The sequence below is a fragment of the Triturus cristatus genome, chromosome 1_2 (genome assembly GCF_964204655.1).
Source record: "Triturus cristatus chromosome 1_2, aTriCri1.1, whole genome shotgun sequence".
NCBI classification, from domain to species: Eukaryota; Metazoa; Chordata; class Amphibia; order Caudata; family Salamandridae; genus Triturus; species Triturus cristatus.
In genome coordinates this window covers 201,925,689-201,943,800 of record NC_140580.1, presented here as the reverse complement: position 1 = coordinate 201,943,800, position 18,112 = coordinate 201,925,689, and the positions used below count along the sequence as shown (strand labels likewise).

The 18,112-nt window shown below is 45.1% G+C and overlaps 1 protein-coding gene across 2 annotated transcripts in view; it reads right to left on the bottom strand.

Moving 5' to 3' along the window:
* Positions 1-17,757, bottom strand: part of ITPRIP (inositol 1,4,5-trisphosphate receptor interacting protein) — a 141,288-nt gene extending 123,531 nt beyond the window's left edge. The window contains exon 1 of one of the 2 annotated variants that reach the window (XM_085603454.1): positions 17,320-17,757. The gene's annotated coding sequence lies outside the window, so the exon portion shown is untranslated. Of the gene's footprint in view, positions 1-17,312 lie in introns of both variants that reach the window. The other variant, XM_085603455.1, reaches the window with a different exon arrangement.
* Positions 17,758-18,112: the final 355 nt, after the last annotated feature.

The following is an 18,112-nucleotide window of genomic DNA, read 5'->3' as shown; positions in this document are numbered from 1 at the left end:
CAAAGCTAGAGTGCTTCACCATATGTGGGACACTCACAGAGTTTTCGTTCTAACAGCGGCAGGCGAGTGGATGTTTTTATTGACGGCTTTTCCTCACTGATGGCGGCAAGAGCCAGAAACACGTCTGCGGATGTTTTATAGCCGACAGATACCCCGTGAGTGCATCGGACCTTGGGAGTACCATGAACTCCTTGTTTTTGCTGTGTAATAAGTGGTTTCCACCACCACTTCCCGGTTGCACCCGCCGCGAGTTCGGCTGGCCCCAGGTGGAATACTGTGTTTTGGATTCAATTTAGGCTGCTGAACCGCCGCATACGGACTCTGTTGACCTATTCAGGTTGTGGCTTATACAAAGCTAGAGTGCTTCACCATATGTGGGACACTCACAGAGTTTTCGTTCTAACAGCGGCAGGCGAGGGGATGTTTTTATTGACGGCTTTTCCGCACTGATGATGGCAAGAGCCAGAAACGCGTCTGCGGATGTTTTATAGCCGACAGATACCCCGTGAGTGCACCGGACCTTGGGAGTACCATGAACTCCTTGTTTTTGCTGTGTAATAAGTGGTTTCCACCACCACTTCCCGGTTGCACCCGCCGCGAGTTCGGCTGGCCCCAGGTGGAATACTGTGTTTTGGATGTATATATATATATATATATATATATATATATATATATATATATATATATTCAACACAAACAAATCTGAGATAGTTACGCGACCCCCAGCAAGAATAAACATCAGAAGATGAACACATAAGAAGACTCATATATTGTTTCTTTGCTTGTACTATGAAACTATCTCAGATTTGTTTGTGTTGAATATATAATTGCACTGGTGGGGACCAGTGTCTGAGATTGGTGGCGCCGGGCAATGTTACCTGTAACCCAAGTTGTATTAGAATATATATATATATATATATATATATATATATATATATATATATATATATATATATATATATATATATATATATACATGTGCATATATATGTGCATATATATATGCATATATATATATATATATATATATATATATATATATATATGTATATATATATATATATATATATATATATATATATATATATATATATATATATATATATATATATATATATATATATATATATATATATATATATAAATAATATATATATCCAAAGGATTCCACCACCAAATAATCGGAAGAACGAAAAAGCAGACCCAGAATTAGTGCAAAGTTGGTTTAATTGGAAAACTCCCACACCTCCGCCATTACGCGTTTCAGCCTCCAACGAGGCCTTGATCACATGACACGAAACTGAGACATTTTTTCATTTTTAAAGTGCAAGTGCAAGAGAAAACACACGTGATTTCAAACATAATGGAAATGGACATGCTATTCATTGTAGTTTTGGAATACTTATCACAGTATAGCATAAATATGATTCTAAAATAGAATACAATTAAATATGTGCAAAAAAGAGCAAGATGTGCTATTAATAAATATTCATAGGATAATGTAAATATTTGGCACAGAAGACATATGGTTAATATCAAATAAAATCCATATCGATTATATCTAAAAACTTTAGTGTGTTGACATTCCATAGTCGAGCTAAAAATGTTAAGACATGGATAAAATGAAGTAAGACTCTGCATAAAATATACAATAAGTCTTAAAAAACATTAATATCATACCAGAGATATATCAAGGTTCTCTGATCACTCTAGCTCATCTGCAGATCACTCATAGTGGTAAAATACCATGGCTCTTGTTTGTTTTATATTCAAGTATGCACATAATTATTGATGCTGTACAAAGTGAAATGAGCAAGTCCCGCCCAAGTGGGTATTTATCCATAGATTTTACATAAAGTGCTGGTGCTACTAAAAACATAAAAAGTGCCTACACCCTACTAAATCACAGCCGCGATTTAGTTAAAAATTTGTATAAACCTATAACATGACTAACCATAAAAATTAGATATAAATGAGAGACTATTCTGATGTTCAGCTAAAAAGGAGAGTACAAAGATAAAAAAGTGTTTGAGACAGGCAATATCATAAACAAGAGAAAAAATCCTCACTTGCATTCAGGCCCAGTGGTGTTTTACAATCCAGCTCTAAGATGTATTGAGTTTTCAGTTTGCGTAGAAGGTAATCACGATTTCCACCCCTTCTGAGAGGCAAGACAGTGTCAATGGCAAAGTATTTTAAATACTGTAGATCACTGCCATGATGTCCTTTGAAATGCCTTGGAGTCTGTACCCTGGTGATGCGCCGCTCCGGTTATATATATATATATATATATATATATATATATATATATATATATATATATATATATATGTTTTCTACCTTATTCCTGTTTTGTTGTTGCGTTGATGCTCTTTAGTCCTAGGGGAATTTTCTCCCAAAAGCAAACACACAAAAAGAATACTTGCATAAAACCGGGATTTGGGAGTTATAAATAGAAAGGGGTATAGGGATAGGGATAAAGGATTTCTGTATCTATGAAGAAAACCTTCAAGGTTCGCTCTTTTTCAAGATTAATTGCATTTTCAATGTAAAATAAGCATGCAAAGGCCTACTTCGAAAACAGAAGGATCTTCTATCAGTCTGTTGCTGTGTAATGGTAAATGCCATTCATCCTGCAAATTTCCATTAAACTATGGAGGTGAAATGGTTTCCCAGTAATGATAATCCATTAAACAGTTTTTCCATGACATCTCATACAGGCAACCCTTACAGGCTGATAGCTCTGATCCACAAATACTACACCTTTCCAAAGATCACTGGCCAGGTCATTACAAAATATCCTGCTTAACTCATGGATACAGATCAAAGTGGATTTGTAGTGGGGAGGCAAACATTCTACGTCATTAGAAGGATAGTTTACTATAGGGCACATTGAAAAGAAGGGTCACCGGCCCTCACTTCTATAGCTGAATGTACATAATTCAATAGTGTTGTTGGACTTTCATGACCAAAGACCAGTATTTATGGATTAGATTCTGAGGAAGGAATCACATGAATGTGCTTTGGACTAGATAAGGACAGTCTATTGATACATGCAGATGATGTACGTGTGCTCTGGTATTAAGTGATCACTGTACAAACTGATGGGAAGATGAGAAGACTGAAAGCACCTTAGGATTCAGTGCAAATATGTCTTAGCTCTCTGAAGACACTTAACCCACTCACACTTTCCAAAAGAGAGACTGATGAACTAACATCACAGGTACCCTTAAAATAAGCTCAAAGAATTTTGAATGACTGGAAGAATTATGTCTAGTTTGTTGCAAACTCTTTACATGGCTGACTTCTGAATTCTATTTTAGCCGTGGACCCGAGAAATTAATAACATCTTCACACATTTTTACATGGAACATTTGTCACTCTTAAAATGTGCTTAAGATAATTGTTAATATTTCAAAGCCAGACCTTTTAAATATGTGTCATCAAGCAGGAACTAAGAAAACCTCAGAAAGAATGATGGAATTAAAATTGCAGCAAAGATGTCAAGGATATCTAACATGATCATTACACTCCTATAGGCAGTAGAAGGCTCTAATACCCAAGTGCCATAAAATAAATGCTTTATATGGGTATAGTGACAGCAGAACAGCAGTGCTCGAAGGAAGAAATGAAACAAACAAACCCGAAAAACGACCAACCACTTATCTTCACCTCTTGCAGAGAGTATTAGTAAACACATTGGATATATTTTAAATCAAAGTAAACTCTCAGGCATCTGATGGCACTCCAAATTACAACACTCACTCTGGCAGTGGAAGGTAACAGGAATTTGTTCACCAGAAATGAGTACATCTGAATCCACTGAAGTACTTCTACAAACTGGTTTAGATTTACTACATTTTGCTATAAATCAACATTTTCAGTGGTAAACCTGCAAAGCTTCACGAGGCACAGTTTTTCAGGCATACTACTGGGAATGCCATCAGGCATGACCCATGGGGTAATGCTGTCCCTCTGGTACTGCTGTCCCTCTGCACAATTCTACACAGTGTAGAATCCCACACAAATGGAGCTCTCTGTTCAAATTCAAAAAATGTCTCTGCAGGGAAAACATTTTTCTTTGTGGAGATAGCACATTGTGTAGTTCCCCAGCAAACCTGAGGGGTGATTCCTTTTCCTTTTCATCCTGGAATGGGAGCTACTGCAGCACTTAGCTGGAGCAAATCTCCAACTGGAGCTGTTGGGTCGCAGTTTGGGAATATCCACAAAAGTGTGGATGTCTGCAATCTTCCAAGGCAAACTATACCTTAGAACATCAACTTCCCACCCTATGAGTGAGATTTGCAACTGCAGATTACTCTGCACTTTTGGTGGAGAAATCCATTAATGTCCTCCAGGAATCCCTATACGAATTTTTGGCAGGGGTAAATGGAGGTATTTCGTATGTTTATGGCTTGAAGATGACTCTTTTGTTGACTGGGAGGCAGTGGAGATCACTGAGGTGGCTGGCGATGTGACTGTGGCAGGGGATGTTAAGGATGAGTCTGGCGGAGACATTCTGGATGTTCTGCAGTTTCTTTAGGAGTTTCTGGGTTATGCCGGTGTAGAGTGCATCGCCGTAGTTGAGTCTGCTGCTGATGAGTGCGTGGGTGACTGTCTTTCTGGACCTGGTAGGGATCCATTTGAAGATCTTTCGTAGCATGCATAGTGTGTGGAAGCAGGATGTTGAGACAGCGTAGATCTGGTGTTCATGTTGAGCGAGGAGCCCAGGATAATGCTGAGGTTCCGCGTGTGGTCTGTGGGTGTGGGGGAGGTTCCAAGTGCTGCGGGCCACCAAGAGTCATCCCAAGCAGATGGGGTGGAGCCCATGATGAGGACTTTGGTCTTTTCTGAGTTGAGCTTGAGGCAACTGTTCTTCATCGTGTCGGCGAAAACCTTCATCCCGTCATGAAAGTTGTTCTTGGCAACTGTGGGTTTGTTGGTGCGGGTAAGAATCAGCTGGGTTTAAATAGCTCTCAACCTAGGTATTGACTCAAGCACAAAGTCTTAAGTCCTAGCTCCAGATTCCTCATCACATATTTAGCCCCTCTTCCTGTTCGCAATTTAAGACCCACTTTTACGTGCTCAATGGTGTTGTGGATCGTGTGGTGGTGCAGACGCAGCCTAGATACCTTCCCTATGCAGTAGCTCCTAGCCGAGGAGACGTCGGAGGCGGCTTCCCTTAGAAACAGGAATCGCTGTATGAGAATAGCACAGCAGGTCTTATGTATCCAGATAATGTCTTCTGCTATTGTGACACTCTTGGCCAAGTGCAGAAGAGCACCGAGACAAGGCAGTTGTAGCCTCTTGGCCAATCCATCAGCTGTCTTATGTCTTCAACAACTGTGGCATCCCTAGGCCATTGCAGCTCTAATTCAGTAGCAAAGTGTCTCTTCCTCTCTAGCGTGGGCAATAATAGCAGTAGCTCGTGGACCTACAATAGCTGCCAGCTGAAAAAATGTAACTTGTGCTTGTAAAGTCTTAGTGCAGTTCAAAACAGGAATCACATAGAGAGACTGGAACTCACCCTTATGACAAGGGTCACTCCTGGCTTTGCTCTCTAGGGCAATTCACTTTCTCAGGGTTTCCTCATGCCTGGATCGCACTGGGCTACCCTTCTTGGAAAGTCTCTTCCTCCTCCTGCAGGGCAGAGCTTATCTCAGCAGGCAGACAGGCTTCTAGGCAGCAGACAAACTCTCAACTCTGCTTTCACCAGTACAATCTTTAGGTGATGTCCCCCACCTCTGGGAGATTTTCCATCAGGCAAACACCAGCACTGGTTGCACAGCAGCTCTTCAAGTACTCTGTAGAGCACTCCCTTCCATGGTCAAGAACAACTTGGACTGGATAAAAAGTGGAGTGGTTTGGATTACACTTTTATACACATTTTCTAGCCAGGAAATATGGATTCACTGTCTAAGGCTTCAGAACCAGTTTGTGCTGATTCATTTTAAGATGTCTTTTTTCAGGCTGCTCTGCAGACAAGCCTTTGTGCATAATGATGGTTCTCATCACATTTAGTAATGGGGCTGACTCCAAGCAGGTGAATACAAAACAGTTTCACAATAAAGTGTGAGATCTCTTCACCTGGCTGTCATCAGACTTCCTGAAGTAGTAATTACAGACAGACAAAGAGACAAGCCCTGCCTAGAAACTTCTCCATTATGAACAACAACAATTACAGGCCCCTCCTCCACCATCTACCAAAGGGCAATGCTAAGGAAGAACTAATAAGTAGCCCTTTGCTAATAAGACTTTCATTGAATTTCAAAATGAAGCCCTGTCTCCATGCACCTCACTTCAGTGTCTGGGGCTCCACCCTCCAGCCAGATGACACAGGCAGTACACGTCCGCTCTCTGGGGGAAGTTGTCCTCATCCTCCTTCTTGTGCTATGCTAAATGAGGGGCATCCAAAATGAATTCCACTGTCCTCAGTACTAAGACTCACACACTGAGTCCTGCTACTCCACATGTGCCACAAAATCACTGCACAAACACACATTTGATATGCACATGGAATGTCAGTGCAAGGTTCTGGGCTTGACAACAGCATAACTCTTCTTGAGAAATGTCAGAAAGCTGTAATCTCACTGACATAGAGAATAAGATCTGGTCACTTCGCAAAACATGGTATGCTGCCATCACCACTTTATAAACTACACCAGAGCACGGTCAGTAGTACACAGCCCACTATGAGGGCATGCTTGGTGAACCCTCCAGGTCACAGGCAAATATTAGACCTCCCATTGTCAAGGAATTGTAAAGGACAGGCATAAGTCACTGCACACACATTACACTAGTGTGATGCCAGGGTCCAGATAAAAGTCAGGATGCCAGTTTTACATACAGTCCGGTACTCCAGACAGGGGTGCATTCCCGTCCCAACACACACCTGATTTCTCCAAATAGTTCTTTATTAGCAGTTTTCATTTTACACAGATAAGCAATACAAGTAAAATGAACAAAGAGCGCATAAGGGCCGGACCACCCAGAGGACACCACCAGTATGCGATCTGGAAGTGACATAAGTGTCTTTGACACCGTCATAGAAATACTACATGGTTGTGCTGCGTGTTATGTGCCCCCCTGCCACTCATGTTCTCCTGCTTTAGGTGAGAGTCCACATACATTTATTCTCCAGAACACCATGTTGTGAGAGGATGCAAAAATGAAAAAGAAATGCCCAACCGGGGTGCAAACTTCAAACCATGTTTCCATGGAGGCAGGCTGACAACTTCTACAGTGCAATAGACTTCGCAGATAATGGGGGGGAGAGGTGGAAGATATGAGGATGATGTTTTCGCGGCTAGGGGCCCAGATCTAGGGGGTTGGGTGAGCTGGGGTGCCAGGGGGCAATGGGCTGCAAGGATCAAGAGGCCCAACACTTGTATGTTACGGATGGAGGGGAGGGGGGTCCCTAGACTGTGGAGTATACACTTCGTGAAAACGTGTGACCATACTGTCTCTCATGGAGGCCTGCCTTCTGTCTTGGCCGCCAGCTCCTCTAAGTGCATGTCCCAGGCATCCGATTGCAGAAGATCGCCCTGCTGTCTCAGCAATGAGTGCCATGTTGTACCTTCCACCTTCTCCCACTTAAGCAGATCCTGCAATTATAATTGCATTGGTAGGACTTCTGAGACTTCCAGCCATGGCAATGCAGTGTTTCGCCAACACATGCGCTAGATCTCTCGATTGCAAGGCATACTTACTCTTGTGCACACATTGTGAAGATCCTCAGTGTGCACCGCAAAGAGTCAGAGAGTAATGTTCGTTCCATAAGGTCCAACAGTGTCGCTACTACCATCCCCTGGAAGCATCCAATAACAGGGCAGGACTATACCATAGGGCAGACATCTGCCTCCAGGGTTGGGCAGCGGGGGCACTCAGGGTCCACCGCCGTATGGATGTGGCAGATGCGCCTAGTCGTTATGGAAGTCTGCTGCAGGTAGTTAAATTGAGTGAACTTCAGCCAAGAGTTTCTAGATACTTTGTGCATCCGCTAGAGCGCCATGGTCCATTGCCCGTCTGTGAGGGCCCAGCATGTTTTGGTTGTGCATTTGTTTCTAGAGAGGGGAAGTCTGTGATGTGGATCTCTAATAGTGCTCTGGACAGCACCATAATTGCTCGTCTGGCAGTCCGATGAGTAAGCAGGTCCTGCAGAGGCCCAGAGGGGTATAGTTCCACACGCTCCGGTCCCCAGAGGCACCCCATAGCACCCAAAAGCTCACAGTAGAACAGGAATTGGCCCTCCTCAAGATCAATTGTTCATGAAATTCTGGGAGGGTGAGAAGGGTTTTATTAACATAAAGATCTCCCATCGCAGTAAGGCCAGCATCCCTCCATGGTCTGAAATTACGGTGTGCAGCCACTTCACCGAGAGTCGGCGGTGCCCATATCGGAAAGTTCGGCAAGTAGCTCAGCTGGCAGCACTTAATCTGGACATATCTGTGCCAGCAATGCTTTGGCAGGTGTGGTGAACCAGTCAGGTTGCAATGCAGCCATCCGAGGATCCATCACCCAGCTTATTATCGTTGCGTCCCCTAGGCCCCCTCTTTACAACTGCCTGCTTGGGGCTATGAGTGTCTGAAAGCCAGCGCATCGGCCACTGCAACTGGGCTGCCGCATAGTATAGCTCATAATTTGGAGCTCCTAGCCCTCCGTGCTTCGTGGGAGCATATATTTCGTGAAAATAAACTCTCTTGAGGCCGGCCCCCCAAACCAAATTAGAAAGGATAGAGTCCAGCTCCCTGAAAAAGCACCAAGAGAGACTAACTGGGAGAGCTGTGAAATAATACAATAATCTAGACATCACCAGCATCTTAGCTATTGTCATCCTGCCCAATGGTGACAGCGGCGGGAATAGCAGAATGCCAAAGGGCTGTGCATACTCGCTACAACTACCCAAAAGTTCCCTTTTACAAGGTCGCTATTGGAGTGGTATATGTTCACGCCCAGATAGCGGAAAGTGTTGCAGCTCCAGGCCATCGCCAAGGTAGGCAGTGCTTCCCACTCCCCTCGAGTGAGAGACCGCATGGGGAATAGGCAGGACATCGCCCAGTCGAGCAGTAAGTCTGAGGGCATTTCAAAGTCTTCTAGCACCTCCATCACTCTTGAAAGGTCCCAGCCCACATCCCTGAGGTGCACTAGTGCATTATCTGCATACAGCTAGATGATTGCCACCTGGAATCCCTCTCTGTGGGCCCCACAGGTGATAAAGGCATGCTAGGAGCTCAATGCCTGTGCAAAGATGAGTGGGGACAACAGGCACCCCTGTCTTGTACCCCTGTGGATTATTCATCGCATTATCTCTGAGCCTAGTCCCATTCTGTTCAGTACTTCCATAAAGTAGGGCCACCTCAGGGTGTCAAATGCCTTTTCGATGTCTAGAGAAAAGCTATACAGGTGGGGTTACCTGACAGATTTTCTTCCATCAATCAGAAGAGGCATCTTAGATTTAAGAATGTGTTGCTCCTAGGGATGAAACAAGTCTGTTCTTGGTGGGCCAATGTGGAGAGACAGGGTAGTAATCTATTTGCAATAACCTTCCCCAGTACTTTGTAGGCTGAGTTGAGGAGGGAAAGCGGTCTGTACAATTGCACCTCCAGTGGGTCTTTGCCTGGTTTGGGGATGCAGGGAGGGCGCCCTCATCTCTTGACCTTAGGAACATCTTATTTAGTTTTGGCGCTAAGGTCACACTTTATGCTGAATAGAATTTCACTGGGAATTCATCAATGTCGGGGGTCTTATTAAGTGCTAATTGAGCAATTGTGAGCTAGATCACATCCACAGTCAGTGCCTCTTCTAATGTATGGCGCTGTAGAAGCAGGAAAGACAGGACGTCTAGGAATTCCTGCTGGGTGGGGCCTATACGATCCTCCCTCGTTCTGTGTGGTGAGGTGTAATAATCAAAAAAGACTTGATTGATGTCAGCTTGTATATTCTGCATCCGCCCCGGCGGGGATCCGATAGCGCTCGTGTGGGCCCTTGTTGTCTCCGGCTTCAGGAGCCACACCAGCGTTTCGCTGTGCCACATGTTCTGCAAAGTCTAGTTTCCCAAGTCCAGTGACCACCTTCCTGTATTTCCTGCAAAGGTGGTCACTTTATTTATCTTTGTTCACCGCGTCAGTCCCCACCCGTACCTACGCCTCCCATATATCATGTTCAAGCTCAAAGATTCGAGCCCACAGTGTGTGTTTTACCCCTTATGAAGTTTTCATACACAATCCCTTTGCAACCACCATAATGGTATCCCATTCGATTCCCGCATTAGTGGCAGTTCTCTCATTTTCAGTGAAGTAGTTAGTGATGTGAATGCCCACAGTGTCACTAAAAACCCTGTCATGCAGTGCCAGAGTATACAGTTCCCAGATGGGTATGGGTCCCATCCATGTGTGCCTCATTGTAGTGTCATTTTGAAGGGACTGTGGTTGGAGAGTGTACGGCCTCGGTATTCAGAGCCCACCCCCTGGGATGCCATGTTGGAGTTAGAGTAAGAGATCTAGTCTGGTGTGTTGCAGGTGGAGAGGGGCGAAAAGCAAGTATTCCCTTGTGTCTGTGTGCATGGTGCACCAGATATCATGCAAATTTGCCCATGTGTGGGACAGTCTTACAGAGTGTTTGCCATCCTAATTGCTGTTCGCCATCCTAATTGCTAGTGTTCCCCATAGGGGAGGGAAGAACGTCTTTAAAGTGTTTTTTTTTTTTTTTAATTTTATTTACAGAGTTTTATAAAGCGCGAACTTGACCTGAAGGTATAGGGTATCAGAGCGCTTTACATAGCACCAGTTGCGTACATGAGGACACATTCATTTTTGTTAGGCACGGGGAGATTAAGTGATTTGCCCAGAGTCACAGGATGTTTCGTGTAATTGCCGAGACTTAAACCCAGTTCCCCAGATTCAAGGTCGACCACCCTAGCTGTTAGGCCAACTCCTCTCCCATAAGTGATGTTGTGCACAGCCTTAGAGTCCCCATTCCATTTCCTAGATGCCGTTAGGTCATGTATGATTGCGGGGGTAAGACTTGTTAAAAGCTGTTGCTGATTAGTGTTAGGTGCATAATTTGCCAGTAGGGTGATTGGGCCACATCCAAAGCCCTCTCCACCAACACGTGTCTGCCCACGGGGTCCACCATCGTGTGGTCCGTCTTTAGTGGTACCCCGTGCCACCCAAATAAGGACCCCCTGGTGTACCCTGAATAGGTGGTGCCAACTATTTGACCTTTTCCTTTTCTATGCAATTTACTGAGCTCTGTGGTGCTCATATGTGATTCCTGCAAATTAACAACGTGGGCTTGTCTGCACTTCAGGTAGGAAAATATATCAGGTGATGCCTCGAGGAGTAGCCATTCTTCGGAATATCCAAGTAATAGCGTTAAATGTATACAGTTGTGTGTGCAGGCGTATTTCTCTCATACGTCGATCCTCCCCTGCCATCCATGTAGAATTTGATGCTGCTGCTCCACGGAGCCTAACCTCAACTCAAGATACCCAACTCCCGCTCCCTGGTCAGGGCCATCACAAACCCACAACCATTTACAAACCATAACTGGGGTTCAAATAGTGCACTCCTAATGGTTTCGGGGTGAGCAAGCAAAGGAACAAAATAGCAGAGCATGGAGTCCAAGTCCAAGTCCATTTACGAATACAACATGTTCCCTTGCTCCTTCAGAGCAAGGAGGGCCATAACTCTTCACTACAACACTTCAGCAGATCAGGCGCCAAGTGACATCATGCTGTACCAATGGTCACATCAATTGCTCTAGCATCATTGGGGTGAGGTCAGGTCCTGCCGGGATACCTTCCATTGCAAGGGCCAGTTCACGCACCGGAGATGTGACCCCGAGCCAGTCGACGGCTGTGACAGACTGCACCACAACTCCAGCTCCGCAATCGTCTGTTCACTTGTGGTTTATCCCCTCGGTGTCCTGTGCGAACATCTTCCCATGCAAGGATGCCACCTATCTCCTTTGAGGTGAATACTTTGGGGTGTACGGGACAACCCTTTCAACTCCAACCACTCCCAAGCATCTGCAAGCAACCTGCAAAAAGCGTGGTGGTGCTGCCCACAACACACAGCTTGGCCGGGAACATTAGAGAGTATTTCAGGCCCAGTTGACATATCTAAGTAGGAAGAAGCTCCTGAGTCCCAACACACAGCTTTTGTTGAAGCCATATTACTGGGGCAAAATATTCTGACAAAGGAAAGGAAAAGCATATGGTATACTTATATTGTTATTGAGAATCTCCGTGGGCAAGGTGGCCCAGTCTCATCTGTGCAGGAAGACTTGACATGTGTTGGTTTGTATAGAGGTTGTCGCTACCATTTCACATAATATGTGTTACATAGGATTCATGTTGCACTTCTATCATTTCTAACTCCGGTAAGTTTGGTATATTCTTATTAATTCCAATGGTACTCGCTTTAGCGACCTCGGAAGAATTCAAGGCTGAGGCAACTTTGCTGTTATTCAAACTTGTGATCTTACAGAGAAGCTCAAAGATAAGTGTTACTTTTTTAAGCCATCTTGCCTGATTAACTCCAGGAGTTAACTCCAGTGAACCTATGATATAATTTGAGTACACAACCTGACCTCCAGTATGAGACAGTAAAAGGAAACTGGCATCAAACAAGTTGACGTAAACTTCTGCATGTATTTATTCATTTATTTAGAACGTTTGTCAAACTCTAAGTATGTAACCAAGGTTGGTCTTTTGTTGCTAAGACAACCATGGCTGAGAAGAACAGAAAGGAGCAGGTATTTACAATGATAAAAGTCAATTATTGTGAGCATTTTTGGACTAGATAGTTAGAGATTCGATGAAAGGTGGAGTAAATGATGAGTAATAGTTGATATAACTGAAATAATTTAATGACAGAGCTCAGTGGGGCTCCAAAAGCAGGGTCATCACAGGAGGGAGCAGCTGGGGCTCTTTGCCCTGAGCACCGCTCTTTCTTGGTGCTCTTGTTTCAAAAGGTGTTTAAATAATAAACAAGCATTGGCAAAGCCTAAAGGTTTCATATACGTGAGAACTATTTGCTTTGTCAATGTCTTTTAGCCATGTTCAGCAGCGCATGGCAGCTGTGCAGCATGGCTGAAAGTACAAATAAAAGCCCATGCTGGCAGCATTTTTTTTATTGCTTATGGGATGGGAGGCAACAGGGATGGAGAACATGTGGGCGGGGCAACATGGACAATTGAGGTTGTAGGAAAAAAGCGCTATGATGCAGCCAGTTCTGGTCACATCATTTTGCTTTTTTATAGTTTATTGCTGAGAGTTGGGGGAGACACGGGGACGGGTGATGGCAGGCAAAATGAAGAGAGGATGGGCAGGAGGCAACACCGAGGTAGGAGGCGGGAGGCAACACAGAGGGGACAAGAGGTAACACAAAGTGAAGGAGGATGAGTCAGGGGGCAACATGGACAAGAGGGGTGGGAAGGAGATGCTGGAAGCCAGCACATAGACAGCAGAGAGTGAGAGAGCTAAGAGAAAGCAACGATGGAAGAAGGATAGGAGGGCTGGGTCAAGCAACAACAGGCAAACTACAATGGAAGGAGAGTGGAAGGGATGTGGCAAGCAACAATTAAAGGATGGAGGGTGGTTGAGGGCAAGCAACAACATGGACAACAGCGGAGGAAGGGGAGAATGGATTACGGGCAAGCACCACAGATCAGGGTGGAAGAGCGGGCGAGTGGGGGCAAGCAACATGGAAATGGAAGGGAGGGCGGGCGGCAAGAACACAAAAGAGAGAAAAGGTACACGAGCGATTCAACTGAAAAAGATACACTCTGGTACACTGCCTAAACAGAAAGAAAAAATAGCTTGCATAAAAAGAGCAACTGAAAAAAGAGCCGTTTACTTTCTTAACCCTCCCTTTTGCAAAGCATCGGATTCTGATTTGCATGTTTACAAGTATGTTAAAAAGAGGGGGATACCAACGAGGATTTGGGCAGTGCTTCTTCTCTAGGGCTATAGGCATCTAAGCACTTTGTTTAGAAAATTGTGGTACAAGAAGGTCTGCTTAGCCCACACACATCTGAGGCCCAGATTTACAAAGATGTCTTGCAACACAGAACAACGTTACGCAAGAGGGAGACAGCGGAAAAGCACCATATCCACTAAGATATGGCATTGCACCGCTCTCTCTCAGAGCGCTGGCAAGTAATCAAGATGCCTAGCGCCCCACACACCTTTGCCGTAAAGTGCAACAGAGCGTTAGCAAATAATCAGGCTGACTAGCGCCCCACACACCTTTGCCATAAAGTGCAACAGAGCGTTAGCAAATAATCAGGATGCCTAGCACCCCACACACCTTTGCCGTAAAGTGCAACAGAGCGTTAGCAAATAATCAGGATGTCTAGCGCCCCACACACCTTTGCCGTAAAGTGCAACAGAGCGTTAGCAAATAATCAAGCTGCCTAGTGCCCCACACACCTTTGCCGTAAAGTGCAACAGAGCGTTAGCAAATAATCAGGATGCCTAGCGCCCCACACACCTTTGCCGTAAAGTGCAACAGAGCATTAGCAAATAATCAGGATGTCTAGCGCCCCACACACCTTTGCTGTAAAGTACAACAGAGCCTTAGAAAATAATCAGACTGCCTAGCGCCCCACACCTTTGCCGTAAAGTGCAACAGAGCGTTAGCAAATAATCAGGATGCCTAGAGCCCCACACACCTTTGTCGTAAAGTGCAAAAGAGCGTTAGCAAATAATCAGGATGCCTAGCGCCCCACACACCTTTGCCGTAAAGTGCAACAGAGCGTTAGCAAATAATCAGGATGCCTAGCGCCCCACACACCTTTGCCGTAAAGTGCAACAGAGCGTAAGCAAATAATCAGGATGCCTAGCGCTCCACACACCTTTGCACCAAAGTTCAACAGTCATGTCTAGCTTAGGTTTTGTACTGGAAGGATACACTTCCAGCGCAAACTACTATACTTAGACTAACTTTAAAACCTTTTCCACTTTGAATATGTACTGTACAGTGCAGCACACGTGCAAAGTGGGAAATGTTAGGAGACATAAAAGCATTTCTTCTGTTAAATGGCAGCTTTAACGAGTTGCAATTTTATGCTGCAAAGCCCTGTCTACTATTGTTAGTACATAGGGCTGTGAGTCAAAAACCATGGCTCAGTTGCTTGGCAATGCCCATGTGCCCACCCACAGCCTGATACAAAGTAATGCAAAGCAGTGATCTGCGTTCTTTCAGTCAGCTTTCCAGGGCCAAACCAGTTTTACTCTGGAAAGTAAATCCAAAATAAACATTTTGCGCAGGGTTTCATCACTTTTGTGATGCAAACCCAGCGCAAAATGTTAGTAAAGAAGCCCCTGGGTATGTAAAGAGCGGGAAAACAAAAAAGAATGAGATATTAGTGTTCACAGTCCCAACCACTCCGCCTGCTTGTTTCCTAATGTTGTTGTTTTTCAAACATGGAATGGTCATTTGACACTGAGCTACCGAAGAGGCATTTCCTCTCTCCAACTCTCGAAACAGCCGCCAGGAAATGACCGCCTCGGGCAGACTTTCTGCTCCCAGCGCGGGTTATAAACGGGACCAGAGCAGATTTGTATTTAAAAAAAAAAAACAGCATAAGAATGCCCGATACCAGTCACTACACGAGGAATAAGTAAACATACCCTTTCTTCCAAATGGAACTTTCCAGAATGCACTTTTTGCAGTTTTGAGTTCACAGAATTATATAGGAACTTGTTAGTGTTCTTGCACAACAAAATAATCTCTATGAGCGCCCAGTTATTGGCAGACTAGTGAACTGAGTCACAGGGAAATAATATGATTTGTCCAGGATCACACAATGTGTCCAGGTGAGGAATCTGGTGATTTAAAACAACCTGGAAAGCTTCTTCTTCCCTGTCTCTATGTTGGACTGTTGCAAAAATCCACACTTGACAATCGTAAATAAAAACACAAAGACGTACTTCATGTAAAAGGTCTGGCAACAGCTTCAACTCGGACAAAATGCAACCATAAAATGTGTTTTTCCAAAAAAGGAAAAGAAGAAAATGCATATTACATTGTTGATTGCAATCAAAAAGAGCTTCGTTTAGGAGAGAAGCGCGGGTTCTGCTCTGCTGGGGGGACGATGGTAAGAAGCCGGTCTGTTCTCCTCGCGGAAATTCCAGTTGACCTTTTACTAACGTTTCATCTGGGTGTAATTTCAACCTATGGTTTACTTGACTGGGGATCTACCAGCACAATATGAAGGTTAATGAACGTGCTGCTAGGTAATCAAAAATCAAAATGTCACCTGAGCACAGGCTATTGGTACTACGAATCGCAAATAACCAAGTTCAACGTGAAACTGAAATTAAATGGGATTTTCACCACAACAGTTCGCTGGATTCCTGGCACACCTGCATACCAGATGGGTTCCACAAACTGTTTTTACTGTTTAACTACAATTCCAAAGAGAGACTTCATTCTGCACGCTCTTTCTGTCGACCCAAACGGTAACATGCGTTATATTTTCAACATCTATAAAGAATGTGTGCAGTTTGGTCCATTAAAAGTATGGCCAGCTTCACAGACACAGCGATGACCGCAAAAGGCCACACTTAACTAACACAACCGTCACCCCGGTTCGATTCTTAAGGGCTGAACTGAAGCTCAGGATGACCAAGTGGAAGTTTCGCTTCAGGCACACCTCTTGCCACACCGATGTGGTGATGAGACCTTCTCATCTGGCTTCTTCTGTTTTTGACAGGAAATGAGTGACTGTGTGTTTCACAGAGAGCGTGCAACGCTCGCTCAGACCCACTTTCGGGTGCAAGTTTCTTTTTAGTGTCAAGGTTCCCAGTGTGCCGCCAGCCCACGCCCTCCCCCTCCCAAGACCTCTCTAAAGCAGCCCCCACAGTGCCGCAGAAGGGCCCTGGGTTGCGCAAGTGGCCCGCCTTTCTCCGTTGCGGCGGGATCATACAGTTCACGCGGGGCAAGGGGTGTGCGCTGGCAGTGCCAAACTCTCGGGGGCAGATTTACAAGCACCTTGCGCCACTTTTAAAATGGGAAAAGTGACGCAAAAGTGGCGCAAGGGGCCTGTAAATCTGCCCCTCGGTCTCCAGGTGAGTCCACTCCTGGCCCTCCTTTAGAACTGCAGCGTCAATGGTTCTGCACGCAGCCGGTGCCAGAACTGCAAGCCATCGCTTATTCCCTTTAGGAATATCTACTTCGTGTGAATCATAGCGCCTAAAACTCCGCTAAAAGTCTTGCAGAGTAAACATGATGTAAATATGGGGGTAGGGCAAGGGCAAATTAAAAGCATAAAGCAGTTATATGAAAGTAACGGCAGCTACTCACTCCTTACCTGCTGGCGTCTCTTCTGCACGGCCGGAGCCCCTCCAGCGTCCGCAGTGAAGGCTTCCTCGGTGCCCCTATAAATACTTGGTCAAAGTGAAGACCCATCCAGGAGTCGGTCCCGGGGACTGCCGCTCTCTTCTCCTTGTCTCCGTCCCCTGTTTTCAGAGATGGCTACCCAGTTTCCTGCCCCTCACTCTCTCCTTTCCTCATCATTTCCTGGATGTCACTGAAATGAGAAACATTTTCCTACCCGCGCAGAACAAGCAGGCTGCTCACTTCACCACAGGCGGAACCATTCTTCATTTAAGGGGGAGCGGCGGCGTTAGCAGGGCCGGTGCCCTCCGTCTTCGCTCGGGCGCCGTAGGAGAGGGCATAGACGCCAAATGACAGCCCGGAGCTCCAGACAGCAGCCCCACTGTGTTCAAACAAAGGCCGGGTGTAGAATGACAGTCCGCTCACAAAGCAGCACCCGGCGCAGGAGAAGGACGGCCTTAACTGCGGACTGTTATACGGCCCCATAAATATTCGGCAGCACGGGCTCAGCAGTGCGCGTGCCAAATGTAGATTACGAGCGGTTTATAGCAAAAAATGCGCTGCGAAGGCCGTTCCCGCTGCTCTTTGTGTTTGTGTGTGACATACGGGGACAATGCAGTGTCTAGCCTCGGTGCAAACCAATTAAGCTAGGGTTGCCACCTGGCCGGTTTTATACCGGCATGATAGGTATTTTAATGTCCTTGCCGGTTCGAAATTAGAAGGAGATTACCTAAAGGCGGTATTCTTCTCCTCCCATCATTACATAC